The sequence below is a fragment of the Xenopus laevis genome, chromosome 5L, assembly GCF_017654675.1.
Source record: "Xenopus laevis strain J_2021 chromosome 5L, Xenopus_laevis_v10.1, whole genome shotgun sequence".
In the NCBI taxonomy this organism is placed as follows: Eukaryota; Metazoa; Chordata; class Amphibia; order Anura; family Pipidae; genus Xenopus; species Xenopus laevis.
Genome location: NC_054379.1, coordinates 71,584,962 through 71,601,660, shown reverse-complemented (window position 1 = coordinate 71,601,660; position 16,699 = coordinate 71,584,962). Strand labels below are relative to the sequence as shown.

Sequence of the window (16,699 nt, the reverse complement as noted above, 5' to 3'; positions counted from 1 at the left end):
GCTCACATAGTCCACTTTTTAGAATTTAGCAAATAATTCTAATTTTTAAAACGTATTGCCTTTTTCTCTATAACAATAAAACAGTACCTTGTACTTTATAGTAACTAAGCTGCATGAATCCATATTGGTGGCTAAACAATCCTATTGTGTTTATTTACCATTTAATTTTTTTTTTTAGCAGCAGACTTAAGACATGGCGATCCAATTATCTGAAAAAACCCAGGTCCAAAACATTCCTGATAATAGATCTGATACCCGTATTAGAAAATATTTGATCATGTACATTATATCTGTAAACTATATTTCTGCTATGCTTGTTATTGCTATTTTTGGTTGGCATATTTAACTAGTACATTATGTAAACAAGTGAATGTGTGGCGTACTAGATATACCATTAAAACTTATTTATATTAATATTAAGAATGCAGAAATTAGAGTAACCATATTGGGATATTATATTTTTAATACCAATACTAGAAAGCTCTGAACTATTTAATGTACATTAATAAAGCTTCAAAAATGTACTACTCTTTTAGTAGGCTTCTGTTTTTCATTTGTGATCATTTTCATCTGTGATCATTTTACATGACAAACAACAAACCTTTTGTTAAAATGCTATGTTCTTGTAACAGGCATGCAATCAATAGTATATCAATCTCATATCATGTGAAAACTTCAGTACCATCAGAAATGCAACATCAAGAAACACAGGCACATGCACAAGGTAATCACAACACACTTTTACCTTCAGCCTTTCATCACCAGATTGTAGAATTCAGTTGTCTCCAAATTAATTTTTTTCCACTGGCCCATTTCTGTGTAAAATAACCTTTTACAAGTGCACTTTTTTCAGGATATAAATCATTCCTGACAATATTGATTTTTGTTATTGTTTTAAAACAGATATAAATATTCTTGCCAGTGTTATACCATTACTATATTTGGGGGTGACACCATTATTTAGAAACCCTTTGGAAATAATTCAGTCCAGACCAATACAACTGCAGTTGGCTACTTTTGAATGAGAAATCATATCACTTTATGACCACCATCCATGTGAAACTGCTGTGCAGTCCCCTTAAACTCCAAGTGGGTAGCTAAATTGTAAATGATCTAATCTTTTGTCCCATAGACCAAAATAGCATAGGAACTTGCAACTAATTGCAGATTAATGGTGTCTTTTTCTCATACTATTTTGATATAGACTTACTCAAGGAAGCAAGCCAGAAAATCAAATGGGAGTTGCAACTACTTTCAGTTACACCTATTAACATAAGTAGGGGGCATAGCTCATAAACTCCAAGTGTGTGAAGTAAAGGCAAGTCTTAGGTGAATATAGCTATAATTTACAGCCAAATTAAAAAGATTGAGTGTTGAGGAATATAATATTTTGCCAGTGGTACTTTGTGTTAATGAGCATGAATGGATTTAATTTTAAACTGGTTCTGCTCGAGGACACATAACACTCCTCACACAAAATTAAATTAATGCATTCATATTAACAATGAAAGCCTTGAACACTCAATTCTAGCACCAATGTATTATACAGCGGGTTTGCAGTATAAGCAACTGCAGGAGTTTTTCTTTCTTTTAATCTTTTAAATTCTTAAACACACATATCCTGATACTCAGACGGACATTGTTTACGCACATTATTAAACCATCAACAAAATCTCTCTAAAACTATGTCTATTAAGACAGGACATGTAGTGCCTCGGCTCAAGTGCTAGGGCATTAAGGGGATGCAAAATGACACAGAGCTTATTCAAAAAGCACATGCTTACCAGGCATATCTATGATCTGCACCACTCACCTTATTAAATATTGGCAAGAGTTGCAAAGCATCGTGCCAGCGTGTGAAAGGCAACCCTGTTCCTGCAATCCAATAGTACTGGGCTCATTTGCACCCTATGCCCATTGGCACTTTTTAATTTGTGTGTCTAAATGACATGCAAGTCAGGGAGTGGGTAAAGGTCAGGATAGGGGAAGTCTGTATACCTTCCCCAGGCTACCCCTAATGAATGAAGTGCACTATATTATTTGAAGGAGGGCAGAAACTTACACTTGTAGAATACCCAAGCTTGTAGTTCCTCACCCTTAGGGCAGGGTGCAAAATATGGAAAACACAGTGGTTTGCCCTGTTTTTGATCATTTTACCCTGCCCCGTTCATGATAGGGAAGCCCTATTGTGTCTTCAACAAACACCCTTAAAGGAAATGTCACCCCAAAAAATATTTTTTGCCTAGTAAAAGAAAACATAATTTTAAGTTACTTTGCAATATACATTCCTTTCTATGGTTTCCAAGTTATTGGTATATGTATTGCTATTGAAAGCAATGTTTGTCTGTCCCCTTCTAATCTTTGTCCTAATGGCTCAGACTATTGATGAAATGTAAGAGAAGGCAGCTGATGCTAGGGAACTTTTTCAACATTGTATAAAAAGTAACAACAGGAGTTAGGCAAATGCTGCTGCGTTCAATAGCAATTGATTTTACAAATAACTTTAAATAACTGAAAATGTCCAATGCAGCACAGAATCCCTGCTATTTGCCTTCTACTGTATGATGCCAACATGACAGGTTACACTGATCTCTAACCAGACCAGAAATTTAACTAAAATTGTCAGGGAAAGTTGGAAAAATCATTATTGTGTCCTGCATGGGGCTGTAATTTTATCCAATCATTAGCCTGAGGAGCAAACAATCATATCAGCCTGATTTATCCTACCACCTTACAAAATGAACAGATCCTAAGAATGAGAGCAACACAGCAGTCTGGCACAGGTCTTACAAAGAGTAGGGATGTAGCGAACTGTTCGGCGGCGAACTAGTTCGCCGCAAGTTCGCGAACGCCGCGCTACGTTCGCCAATAGGCGTTCGCGTCAAATTCGTTCGACCATTCGACCATTCGATCGCTAAAATCGAACGATCGTCGTTCGAATCGAACGATCGAAGCCATTGGATTGAATGAAATCATTCGATCGAATGGCTTCGATCGATCGATTCGAACGAAAATCCTTCGATCGAACGATTAAAATCCTTCGATCGTTCGAATCGAACGATTTTCGGATGTTCGAAGTTCGCGAACTGTCCGCATTTTTTGCCGGTGTTCGCGAACGGCGTTCGCGAACACATACTCGGCAGTTCGCTACATCCCTAACAAAGAGGAGTGGGGTACTAATATTTGAACTACTCTAGTATATTATCTACATTATTTTACCTAAAGAGAGTACATTGTATACAGGTCTGGGTAGCTGCTGGCCAAACACAAGTAACTCCCACCAACTAACAAATCAAATACATGTGCATCAGTTTTACTAAAGCTTTTGACACTGAATTAACTGCCCTTGAATACTACTTGTGGCTTAATTTTTCAGAAACCTTGTTACTTTCTAATTTTTGCTGAGACAGACAGAACAAATTTTTGAACATGTCCTATTTAGTGTGCTGAATTTTAGCAAAGGTGTTTTAGGTGTATACCTAACTTATAGTAAGTTATAGAATGGCTAATTCTAAGTAACTTGTCAATTGGTCTTCATTTTTTATTTTTTATCGTTTTTGAATTATTTGCTTTCATCTGACTCTTTCCTACTTTCACATAGAAGTCACTGACCCCATCTAAAAACAAAGTCTGTGTAAGGCCACAGTTGTATTGTTATTGCTAATTTTTTATTACTCATCTTTCCATGAGGCCCTATTTATTTTCCTGTCTCTTATTCAAGTCAGCACATGTTTTCTAGATTAACTTTGACCCTAGTAACAAGATTGCTGAAACTGCAAACTGGAGAACTGCGGAATAAAAAGCCAAATAACTTAAAACCTCAAATAATGAAAAAAATTTAAATTGTCCCAGACTATCACTCTCAACATCATACTAGAAGTTACTTTGAAGGTGAACAACACCTTTATGTAAAAATCAAATGGTAATCCACAGGCCTTTAAATGTTTACAGTAAACAAATTAATACATAACTATAATTAGCATGGATATTTCAGAAAGCCTTATAAAACAGAGTTAACCAATTTAATATAGTTTAGACCATTGCAAACTAGAGGAAAACAAGCACAGTTAGGATGAGTTTGGTTAGTATACGTACACACACACACTGGGCCTTCTCGCGCATGCCGATCAGTACAGCCTGCACACTTCAACCCTGTTGATCCAGTTTTGCACGTGCATTGGCCGGTGGATGGATGGCATATCAGAGACAATGAGCCATAAGGATTGCACTCACATTCCTGGCAGGAACCTCCTGGAATACCTGGGTTACCTGTGTAACCAGATGCACATCTGAAATTAAATACAACGGAGCAAAAAGAAATTAGGTATTTTGTGCAAATTTATCCTATACTAAAACTTGAAGATCACACACAAATGGTTGTAGCTTAAGGTTAATAACATAAGCTTATAAAATCAACAATTCAAAGTGCAAAAAATAGAAACCATGGGGCTTTTTAAAGGCATTCTCAATGTGGAAGGGGAATCATCCAACACCTAGGTGTAAAGAAGTCTCACATCAGAAGTGGTAGAGATTCAAAATGGTACTTTAGGTCCATCTTTCCTTTCAGTTCATTTTTTTTGATATAATGAACACCTCTGGGAAAGAACTGATACAAATATGTACTAAAATGTACAAAATATGCACAAAGGTATTTCTGCACCTGCATGGATTCTCAACACCCACAATAGCAAGGAATTTTCTGGTGTTGGAAAAAAAAACTCCACTTGTGTCATTGCCATGGGGCAGATTTATCAAGGGTTGAATTTCGAGTTTTTTTTAAACTCCCATCACCTCGAATTCTAATAAAAAAAGACCAACCAAAATTAAATTTTTTAACTTTGGGTGAATAGGATGTATTCAATCGTTCGATTCAAATCAAGTATTTTCAAAAAAAACCTTTGATTTTTCAAAGTCCACCAAATGACTCCAAAGTCATTCTTCTAGGAGGTCCCCCATAGGCTAAAACAGCAATTCAGCAGGTTTAAGATGTTGAATAGTCGAAAATTCAATTCAAATTTAGACTATTCCCTAGTCAAAGTACACTAAAATTACCTCGAAATTCGAATTTAAAAATTACAATTTTTCCTTCGACCCTTGATAAATCTGCCCCTTAATGTTGTAATGTGATCATTATTAGTTAATGTAAATTTTACCTCTCACAGTACTGGCCTTCATATCCAGAGGGCAAGCTGTACATCTGTAGTCAGTTGTTCCTTGTAAGGTACAGGTTGGGCTGAAACTAAAAAATCAGAGTATGGTTTATTGATGAACTTACATCGAAAATGCCAAAAAAACGCAAAATAAAACAAATTATGAAAAACACAACCTTTTCATAAATTATGATAAAATACTGGCCAAACACACACACACATAAACGTGGAGAACCAAAATTAACCAATTTATTTTATGCAGATTCCTGTGAGTAGAGTAATTCGCGGTTTGGTGCGCTGAGTGGATTACGTCCCAATTTATCTAAATAAAAATAAAGGATGTATATAGTGCATTACAGTTTGCTTTAAGATGGTATCTGCTAATCGGATCTACTCACAAGGTTTCGATGTGATGATTGTGAGTAGATCCGATTAGCAGATACCATCTTAAAGCAAACTGTAATGCACTATTTTTTTTTACAGGTCCAGCTTCTATTCAAGTCCCTGTAGACTCAAAGTTACAAATACAGGAAAACAGATTTATCTAACATTTACACACCTTTCTTGCACTTTTTTCTATTCCATTTCCTGTCACCACATAGCAACATAGTCATTTCCAGAACCAGACAGTAAATATGATTTTAAATCCATCAGGTGGTCCATAGAATAAATGTGGCAGTTCTTTATGCTGAAAAGTAACCAGTTCCTTTCTAGGCTCCTACCCCTCCCTGTCCTAGTACAGCCAGTATTGCAGTTTACTCAATTACAAAACATTAAATCAATAGAGCCTGAAAAGGCAATAAAATTACTACTTTGCAAAAATGTAAACAAATTGATCTACTACTCACAAACTCATTATCCAACACATTTCTGATGCTGCGGAAATAGATCCAAGGCTTATAACCATTTTTGAAATGCTGAGTTTACATGAACAAACACTTTTGAAACTGATAGCCAGAAAATAATTTGCTAGGGAAAAACTTTGCAACAAGAATAAATAAGATATGTTTCTGAGCTATAAAAAAAGTTATACCCTGCCTTTCATTAACTGGCTGTTTATTGTGAACAATTTTATTTTATCACATTATAACATTATGAAGAGAATTGCTAAAGTTATATTGTTTTGGTGAAATCAAAAGTTCTGTCTCTGATGACTGAAATTGATTATTCTTGACACACTGTATACCCTTCTGATCACCTTCTTAATCTCTCCTTATTACACTATAATTCAGATAATATTTTACAATTTCTGTGATCTGTAATAGGGATGCCGCATATTTAAAACATCACAGTGTTATTCAGACAAGGAATACTCAATTCCACTGTCTGCTGTGTGCTTTTGAGTACTGGAGAAACAGTACCTGCATAGGGAATAGGAATTTTATGAAAGCTAAACTAAGCTATAATTAATACAGGGTGTCGGAAACCAGTAAACTGCAGTGCAGCTTTTTCATATGCGTATGTCTATATCAAGATTTCAGTATGTTGGGCACCTATAACTCACTTCTTTTTCAGCTTTTCATCCCATCTCTGTTATATGTGTGTGATTAATGGTGTGTAACGGAGCAAGTTAAACACTTGCTTCTGTGTTGTTGCAGAGGTTCTGCCTTTGATGTGGGATCTCATGCTAAAGGCCGTGGTTCGATTCCCTGCAGCAACTGCTTTGACCCTGGATGAATTACTTAATCTCCTAGTGTCCCCATCAATACTTCAATGGCTTGCCTTGCTTGCAGTAAGGTGCCATAAAAATGATTCCATTTGCCTTTTAAATTCTAGCAGGGATTGCTAAGTGTGCACATTACACAAGGTAAAACGAGGAAAGCACAGCAAATCTGTTTTACAAACCTACAAAGATTACTTGAGATATATGGTACTGATATCTTAAAATGAAATAAACACTGTGAGAAGAGGAAATAGCATAAATTACATAAATTTCATAAAAAAACAAAACACTATCATAATGTTCAGTTAAACCTACTTGTTGCTGGGAAACAGCAAGGGACAAGCACATGGTTTGCAATCATCTGGTGAACCTTTAACATTCCCATAAAATCCTGGTGCACACCTTTCACAATGATCCCCCGCAGTATTGTGCTTACATGCCTGAAACAGTAACATATAACCAGGTAAGGTTACCTGTGGCATCAAAGGTAACATGGCCAGAACACAATCGCCCTGTACTGTCAGACCTAGCTGAATAGCCCTTGGGGGATAGTGTAAAGGGCACACTAGTTTTCTCAGCACTGGTGCTGGGTTGCACTGAAATACAGCTTGCCTAGTATCTACTTATTTTGGCTCATGTCATGTCATTGTTAAAATGTCAATATTCTGGCAGAAGCCTGGTGATGTAATGGCAAAAAGAGAGTTAACATCGGTTTTGGAGATGCAGGGTCAAGAGTCCACTGAAAAGTTGGTTTTCTAAATTCAAGGTTATCAGGTACAAGAAAGAAAATCAGTATATTACAAAATAGTTCCCGTCAATACTAGTTTCTCAATATCACAAAAAAATAGTTCAAGTAGCATATACTCAAAAAATTCATTACACTTATTTTCACTATAACATGGGAGCAACTTTTCAATAGTGCCTTAGACAAAGCCTGAATCAATGCAATTGGTCTATGCAGCTAAAAGCTGTTGGGAGGTACTGGGAGATCAAGTTTTACAGCATCACTGCAGAATGTGAATCATACCTGACAGACTGAAAGACTGTGGGTCACATAAGTCACTGTGCTCATTGCACTGACATGGCACACAAGTGGCCTAATGCAGGACCAGTTTCTTCTGCCGGGAGTTGTTGGAGGTACTCTGTAAAATCCTGGGGCACAAGCCTGGGAAAACCATTTTAAAATTCATATTTTTACTGATATTTTGACAACAAAAGTTAATGCACCTCCAATAACATTATACCTGCACTGTTGTAACAAGCCAACATAATAATCATTGGAAACACCTAATGTTGCAGAGCTGTAACTGGTTGGAGGGGTTGAACTTGATGAACACTGGTCCTTTTTCAACCCAACTTAAACTATGGCACTATGTAAACTCAAATCTTATCAACTGAGCTGATGAAACAAATTTGTTTTATGGTTTTCTTATGAACTGTATTGAAACATCTAAAACACATTTAGAACAGAATGTTTTTTCTCCTTCAGTCTGGACCGGTATTGTTAATAAACAATGGAGAAGTCAAAGTGACCCAAACTAAGACAAAATGTCACGCGACCTGCTGGGGAGAAAAAGTCATTGTCTAGTCGAGGCATACTGTATACAGTCCTTTTTTTAGTACTATTACTTTGAACTGCCGACTATTCAAGAAAAAATTCCATTCAAGAAAAAAATGCAGAGAAAAAGACTTGAATACTCAAACCAGTATTTTCTGAAACCTTAATAGTTGGGATTTAGTAAAGAAAAAATACAAAAGTTTGTGAGAAAAAACCCTTTAAACAAAACAGGGATTGTTTGTCCATATATTGCAATATATTTAAGCCAACCATGTCAAAGTCATCCCATATCTGGCTAGTTCTTCACTCAAATTGCATCTGATTCATTAAGAATTCTATTGCTTCATTATAGATTTTACAAAGGGACTTTGTTTTTACCTGCAACTTACTAGCTGCTTTCAAAGTAAAACTAACAAACTTGGTTGCCCTTTAATTAGCCACCATTGGGATCACCTGACTATAGCTGGGAAGGGTGGGAGCTACAACATGGAGCTGGTCACTGCTCCTGTATAACTATAACAAACAGGGAAAGTTGTGCTCACCACAAATTTTTAAAACCATTAGGCGGGGGTGCAATGAGGCTGTGACCACAAAATACATATAGACAAATACAAGAGTCCTCTGCACTCTGGGTTGAGTGCAGGGGACCTCTTGAATTTGTCTATATGTATTTTGAGGTTGAATAGAAGTCAATGGGAATAGTTTCAAGTTAGTTTATTTATTAACTACTTTCAAAATATTCAGGTTTTTCAGCCTCATTGAAAATAAATGGAACAATGTGATTCTTTCTGGCGTGCAACATTTTTTCCACAAAAAATGCAAAATTAATCATTTTAAAATAAGGTACCACGTGATGAAAAAAGTTGTTTGCTTTTTGTTGTGGTTTCACATTTTTTTTTTCAAGTTTTGAGAAATCAGCCTTCAAATTTTATTGTTTTTGTTACTTTAGTACTGCTATGCATTGACTCAATGTTTCTCTGTGCGCTATTCTTATTGGTGGATGGTTCAATATTTTTACTTTCTGGTTTCTGGTTATCTGGTTAGGGAATTTTTCTGAGAACCCACGATAGGCACTGGCTATAAAATGTAATGAGATGCCGGGATACACTTTAATTACCTATGGTATTATTAAACCATAATCTTCAGTAAAGCATTAAACTGGGTTTTCTGTCGATCTGCATAATTATTAAAAAGTATTTCAGTAATAAAGTAGTCGGTAGCATTCTTGTAGGTAAATGCTTATTGGTGGCCTACAGCCTAATTCTTAATGTTGGCTGGAAAAAAAGTATTAATCTTTTGAAGAGGAGAACACTGGTTGCTTGTAGCTGCTTCCAATGAAATGTATTTGAAAATGAAGTTACCAAAGTTACTCAGGACATTTTGTTGCTCGTGTGAAATTGCTTTCTACACGGGTGACAATGTATCTGAAAGTACCTTTCAATTTCACAAGATAGGAATTGCCTTGCTTAAACCATGTGAATTGTTTAAGCATATCAAAATACATATAGGTGTATGTTTGTGTGTTCACATACACACACATTAATTTTCATTTTGAGGCACATTTGCAGCCTCCTACAGCAATATGCTATACTGAATAGAGATTTCTCATGCAAGTGTTTTATCTGCTAAGGGAATAGAGAGAAGAAAAACAATCCCTCATGCATTTGAAAATCTGAAGCAAATTTAATTCAAAAAGGAAAACGTCATGATTTATAAAAATGAAAACCCTGATAAAGGCAAACTAAAAATTTGATTTGAATTAGGTGGAGTTTCTGCTCTTTATGTCTAAAAAGACCACAGAAATTTCAGAGCAATAAAAACATCTCAATTAATTAAATTAAATTAAATGTAAAATCTATTTTTACTGACATGTTGCGGCAGATTTTTCATTGGTTGCTATGGATCAGTTTCTGGTTGAATTGAATTCCAATCAGGAGTTAGAATGGCCAAGAAAATTGACAATGAATTACTGATTGTATGTACTGGAGTAAACTTTTTTTAATGCGTTCATTGACCTGTCACTTATTCCTGAAGGTTCAGATAGGATACTTAACTATTCTTTTCAATTTGATTGTACTGCCCTATCAAACTGATTGACGTGGCTTTTTTGGCATTCCCAAATCTCTCTTTGATTAATCTGTCCCTTAATAACAACTCTGGAGAATAATCCTTTACCTCACATGACAATCCTGAATATCCCTGTGGGCATTCACATTTCTCGATCAAGTATGCTCTGGGGCTTATGGTAAAAGATGTTCCTTCCTCTGCTACTTCCAGTGAAATCTCAGAAATTCTGCAAAATATTAAATAGAAATCAAACACTTATATGAATGCCAATATGTGCTTGGTTTTCACAGTTCAGCTAGTTATGGACAGAGCTTTTTTTTTAATCTTTTTTCAAAATGTCTCGATTTGATTAATTTTGATATGCTAGATCAAATGAGGACATAGTTGATACCTGTACATGTAAATAATATGAGCATAAAGAACTCTAATAAACATAATTTTAATACGTAACATATCCTTAGAGTATGTAATGCTATTATTTATCATTTTAACTAATGTAATAATGTAACTATTTTTCTCATACCTTATAGTCACTATACCAACTTGAAAATCAGCAACAGATTATCTGAATATTATTGAAAAAACATTTAGGAAATTTCTAAACATTAGTCTGGCATTTTAAAAACAAAATTGGCTTACCTCAGTGATTTCACCTACATCAAATCTTAAGCTGGCTACAAAATGCCACTAATAATACTACTTCTAATACTGTAAAACTTATTTAATCTGCTTCAGTATACAATAAAGAGACCCGTAAAATAGAAAAATAAAGAAGTATACTAATGGAACCAATGAATTACATTTAATAATGTGTAAAGAGGTCAAAAAGGGACATCTCACTCTCCACCCCAGTCTATGGTTGCATATCAATAACTGAAAAAACATACTAATGGGATTTTCTCAACAAAAATTAAAACAAAACTAAGTAAAAATCATTTATTGGTCATAAAGAAAGGGAGGCCTAATAACATGCAGGGTTGTTAAACAAAACAAAAGTGAAGATAAAAATCACTTAAATGCCCCAGAGGATTTTTTGGGTGGAGGGCAAATATAATGGAACATTTATAGACCATTCAAAATGATATTCATTTCATTGCATATAGTTTTTTAAAAAGGCAGTTTGTCAATAAATAAGTGGTTACAGCTTAAGGTAGAGAGAGAAGGGAAAGGGCGACAGGTCATCTGGAAAAAGCAAGTTACATCAAAGTCCTATTTGAACCTAAAGGGCTATTCCACACGGGGAGATAGCCTTGCGTTTGCGGTCGCGGCGACAAAGCGCCGCGCCAGTCGCCGCGACCGGCGCAGGCGACAAGTTTTGTATGGGCGCCTATGTAAAAACGCCTGTGCTAACCACACGAGGCGATGCGCTTTTCAACAGTCGCCTGAAATGGCTCGCCAGGCTTTTTTCAGGCGACTGTTGAAAAGCGCATCGCCTCGTGTGGTTAGCACAGGCGTTTTTACATAGGCGCCCATACAAACTGTCGGCCTGCGCCGGTCGCGGCGACTGGCGCGGCGCTTTGTCGCGCGACCGGCAAACGCAGGGCTATCTCCCGTGTGGACTAGCCCAAAAGTTTCCTTGTTTGGAGATAAAAAATCCAGTTTGTCTCTAAGTGGAGTAGCCTTAAAGTAGTGATTCCACTTACTGCTTATAATTTTGTGACATCTCCACTGTTACATTCTTTGAAGTGTCCAGCTACATTTGAGTCCAGATTTCCTTTTCTGATATCCAAAATGTGCTCCCTAATGCGAGGTTCGACTTACATATTGAGTGTGACATGAGGTGCATTCCAATAGGTAGACCACAACCATTGTATTACAATTAATGTACCATCTGATGTTCTATTCTTTACCAATAGTGTGAGAATATAATATTTTTTTCTTTTAACATATGTATAAATCAAGCCAATCCGTGTTGTTTGTTGTAGGAATTCGGACTAGGCTGGGGGCTAGTTGGCTTCCAAAAGTACGCGTGTGGTGTGCAACTGTCTTATGGCCTATGCCTAATATTGAGTTATGAACGGCAGGATTTCACGGGCGGACGCCCCCCGCTCTAGCTGCATGTTTCCAGTGCTTCCCAGAACCGGCTGGGCAGCATGCTGCCTAATACTTTACCGCCCTAGGCCCGGGTCTTTGTGGCCTCGCCACAAATCTGGGCACCCTAGACAAGGCATGTCCAAAGTCAGGCCCGGGGGCCAATTGCAACCCGTTTTCAAATTTACCAATGGTTTGTGACAAAACGTTGGGTAATTCTCACCTTGCCCAAAAGCATCTGCTTTCTGATAATTGTTTTCTATTACTGGGTGGTATTACATATTGTATTTGTATGACATATAATTCATATTGTTGTATTGAATATATTTCCAGTAAACTGAATATTTAATTGCAAAACCATAACACATTGTGCATTGCTTTATTTATAGGTTTTGCAGAATATTTTATAAATTAACTTGCCCATTTTAGTCTGGTGTATATGCACAGGCAGCAGTATAGACCAAGTGGCAGATCATTTTACTAATCTGCCCAACTATTACTGCTATGGGCTACGTGATTCCTTGTTTAAATGAGTTAAGTGATGTTAATGGTTCAAAGAATGTCAGGCTGAATAGTCGGCCCCCACACATTTTCACCTCACCAAATCTGGCCCTTGTTGCAAAAAGTTTGTACACCTTTGCCTTAGGCAACCTGGGCAGCCACAGTGCCTGCTAGCGTATGCTGGTGCGCATGTGAGAATGTATGTGCAAGCATGAGCCGGCAGTCTAGAGAGGGGACCAGACTAGGGTTAGGCAGGTGGCAGAGAAGGTAGGTGCCCCCCCTGCTTTGGCGCCCTAAGCACATGCCAACTCTGCCTACCCTAGTTCCGGCCCTGCTGAATTGGATCTGGATCTGTTTAAAGTAGATTCCTTTTAAGGATTTTCTTTTCTATTTCCTGGAGTTGTGGTGAGTAAGTGCTGTATTTATCAAGCGAGACATGTCTAGGGAGGGCCAGGCAGCAGTGGCTCTTCCAGGTTAGTGAAGATATAGGAATTATGGGATGATTAAATTCAGAAAGTTCTGCTTCAGTCACAAGTCAAAGAGGGAAATAATAACCAAGAACTAGCATGTTGCTTATATTCTTTGGGATTATATAAAGGTGAAGTAAGGGCATAACTGGGAAAAATTTAAGATAAACTTCAACATACTGACATAAAAATGTATAAAAGATCAGTTCAATTTTTGCTCTTGAAATAATCAAGTTTTCTCCTTATTCCCCCTTTCAGTATCTGTCTCAGATTTTGAAAGTTAGATTTAACTTTTTGTGGATGGGCTCCCTTTCCTGGCAAAATATATTATTCAAGTAACTGACTCCAGCACAAACAAAATCTAACAAAATCCTGAATGTAGTGTGACAGGATTCCTGTCAAGTGAGAAAAGTGTCTTAAAATGTCTAAAATGTCTTCTAGGCAATATAACCCCCCCAAAAAAGGTATTTGACTTAACTGTCAAATCAAAATCTGACTTCAAACTCTTATATGAGGAGAGAATGAAGAGAGACACAGATACTGAAAGGGCAATAGTGAAGAGTAACTTGATTATTCAGAAACAGTACAGAATTTTTTATTACATTTAATAAAATGTCTTATTTCAGCATTGATAAAGCTTGTGCTACGTTTTTATTTTTTGTGATAATTCCCCTTTTAAAAACATTTGTACTTTACAACTTTAAATTACAAAAAAATGTCTTAATAGATACACCTTCATGTGGAACACTTTCTCGTCTGTCTCACACAACATACACAGTTAGATGGGGTTTTCTGTGTGTCATAAGTCTAAATCAAGTGTGACCCTTTAGTAAAATGCTCTCAGAGCTTGAGACAAACAGTATCAGTAAAAAAAACTGTTGAAAAGTTTTTTTTTTTCTTTTTTTTCAGAAATGGGAAAACACAGCTTTTTTATTCAGATCAGAATGTCAGTATTTCATATGCAAGTCACAAGATATTTTTAATAAAAGATCTTTTTCCATCACTGTCAGAACTAAGGAAATATTTTTGTGTACAGAAGCTATTTACAACCAGAGCTACATTTACATAAATAATAAACTTTGGAACACAGAGCTACTTTTTGCCTGTCTGAGTATCTTTGTGAAGTAAGCAGCAACTTGTTTGCGTTCAGAACAGGTCTGGCAGGGATATTACCTAACTAGTTCCCAATCACCATGCAAAATGTTTATAAACATTATAATTTAAATAAAGTGGCTTTGGACTATTGGCCCAAGGTGCAAACTGCAGGTGATGCACAACCTCCCCAATATAAAAAGTGTCGGCATGCCCAGGACACCAGCATAAATGATTTGCAGCTGCTGCACCAAACTAATATGTTTTCCAATAGTGAATGCTAATTTGTTGAATGTTTCCTATAATAACAGCAAATGTTGCAGCTCATTACCTTAAAAAGGTTATATTTAATTTCTCATACATGAATATTTGGCAAACCAACCTCTGAGCATATTTACCTGGTTTGTCTCAGTACATTCCATAGGCAGCTTTAATTAGGATATACTGAATATCTAAAGAACATCCATGAAATCTTCTCTGCTAACAGGTCTTCCATCTACCGATCCAAGATACTTCCAGTCATGCTGAAATAAGCAACCAATATAAATTGACTTGGTTTGCATTTTTTATAGGACGGACCTGTTAAATAGCATGTTCACAGGAAAGCCTCTTACCTCTGTCATCTCGATGTTCATGTCTTGTTAGTTGGCCATTTTGTGGGGCACTCATATGTTTCACTATGATTCTATGGTTTGCAGGGGGGACCTGCCTCTAATTATAATTTGGGAGTTCATAAGTTGAAAGGGCAGTCTCATCGCTGTGCTTCAAAGTTAATGGCATATTTCCAGTTTGGGCCACCATTAATGCTGTAAGCTTTTAAAACAAACTCAAGGTGAAACCTTTACTATGAAAACATTGTTATCTGGTACAAGATTGGTTTCCTGTCATTAAGAATAATAAGCCATTTTTCAATGAAGTCTCTTTGGGGATTCTTAAAGATTAAACTAAAAATGCAGCAGCAGCAGTAAATTAGAAAATACAATGGGTTTGCTCTACTAGAAAAGATTGCAATTTTAAACAAATGAAAACATTTATCCTTTCGCATTTTCCTGTTACCATCATGAGAATGTATTCAACACCTGAATCCAAAAAAATTGTGAACAAGATGCAATCCATCAGTTGAAATCAAAATCAATTGGATAAATATAGTGGCAATAAACCTGCAGTGCCTAGGGTACTGGTCCCTGGTTTTAGCAGCCTTATTATTACAGGACTTGACAACAGTAAATAGTTCTTTGTCCCTTGAGAAGGACAACTAAATGGTGGCTTAATCATTTCATAATCTTATTAGTAATGGGGATTATAAACAACTAAAAAAATGCTTATTATAATAGGCGAAGACCTAATGTCCTGTCTTGCTAGAATAAATATATGGCATCTAATCCTGGTTACTTGGTCAATAAGACAAGAAACTAAATATTTATACTTTACCCTTTAATAACACAAATTGTTAAATAACTTACATTTTATTAGTTAGATCAACCCTGATGGTACCCATTCTAATGTATATTGTGTGTGTGTGTGTATCATATGTATATACTGGCCATCAAGTAGCTTTCAGGGACTAAAAAAAACTTTGAAACCTGTGGCTAAGCATAATTTTTAGAAAAGGGCCATCATTTGCCCACCTTTAAGTATATAGCATAATGCATATACCCCCTAGTTCAAGAGAGGTGGTGATAGGTTCTAAGATGCTTCTACAGAGGGAATGTTTTTGGATCAAAAAGCTTAATATAATGATGCCGACATGATCTCAATGGAACAATTGTCCCTTACAATGTTTTCTTAATCAGAGATAAGATTTTTTTTAATGTATATTGTAGTATATTACGCTTCTGGTTAATGTAAATCGAGGAAAGATGGCAATTAATACAGTTTGTAGGCTTTAATTCATCATTGATAAGGTAGTTTACTATTGTAATAATATGATGATAATATGATATTATTGGTGATACATAACTTAACTTACAAAAAAACAATGTAGTTTTAAGTTTTGCAATGCCAGGCACCTTGACTAGTGTTTAGTGCAGTGGGTGGATCTTCCCGATTTTCTACCTCTGCAGCTCCAATAAGCAAATGTGATTTAATTAAATTCATGTTTCACATGTGATTTTTGGATCTTGTTAAAATGTCTTAGTATCAGGACCGGAAACATTGATTCCTCCTGACA

General features: G+C 36.2%; 1 protein-coding gene and 1 long non-coding RNA gene across 2 annotated transcripts in view; both read right to left on the bottom strand.

The window, feature by feature from the left end:
• The window catches only part of LOC108716137 (laminin subunit alpha-2-like), a 433,274-nt gene that overhangs the window by 110,983 nt on the left and 305,592 nt on the right, over positions 1-16,699 (bottom strand). The window lies entirely within an intron of this gene.
• Positions 7,927-14,947, bottom strand: LOC121393698. Its single transcript, XR_005961269.1, has 3 exons — positions 14,928-14,947; positions 10,547-10,664; positions 7,927-7,978 (listed from the first exon to the last, which is right to left on the bottom strand). It is a non-coding gene; the product is annotated as an uncharacterized LOC121393698 (long non-coding RNA).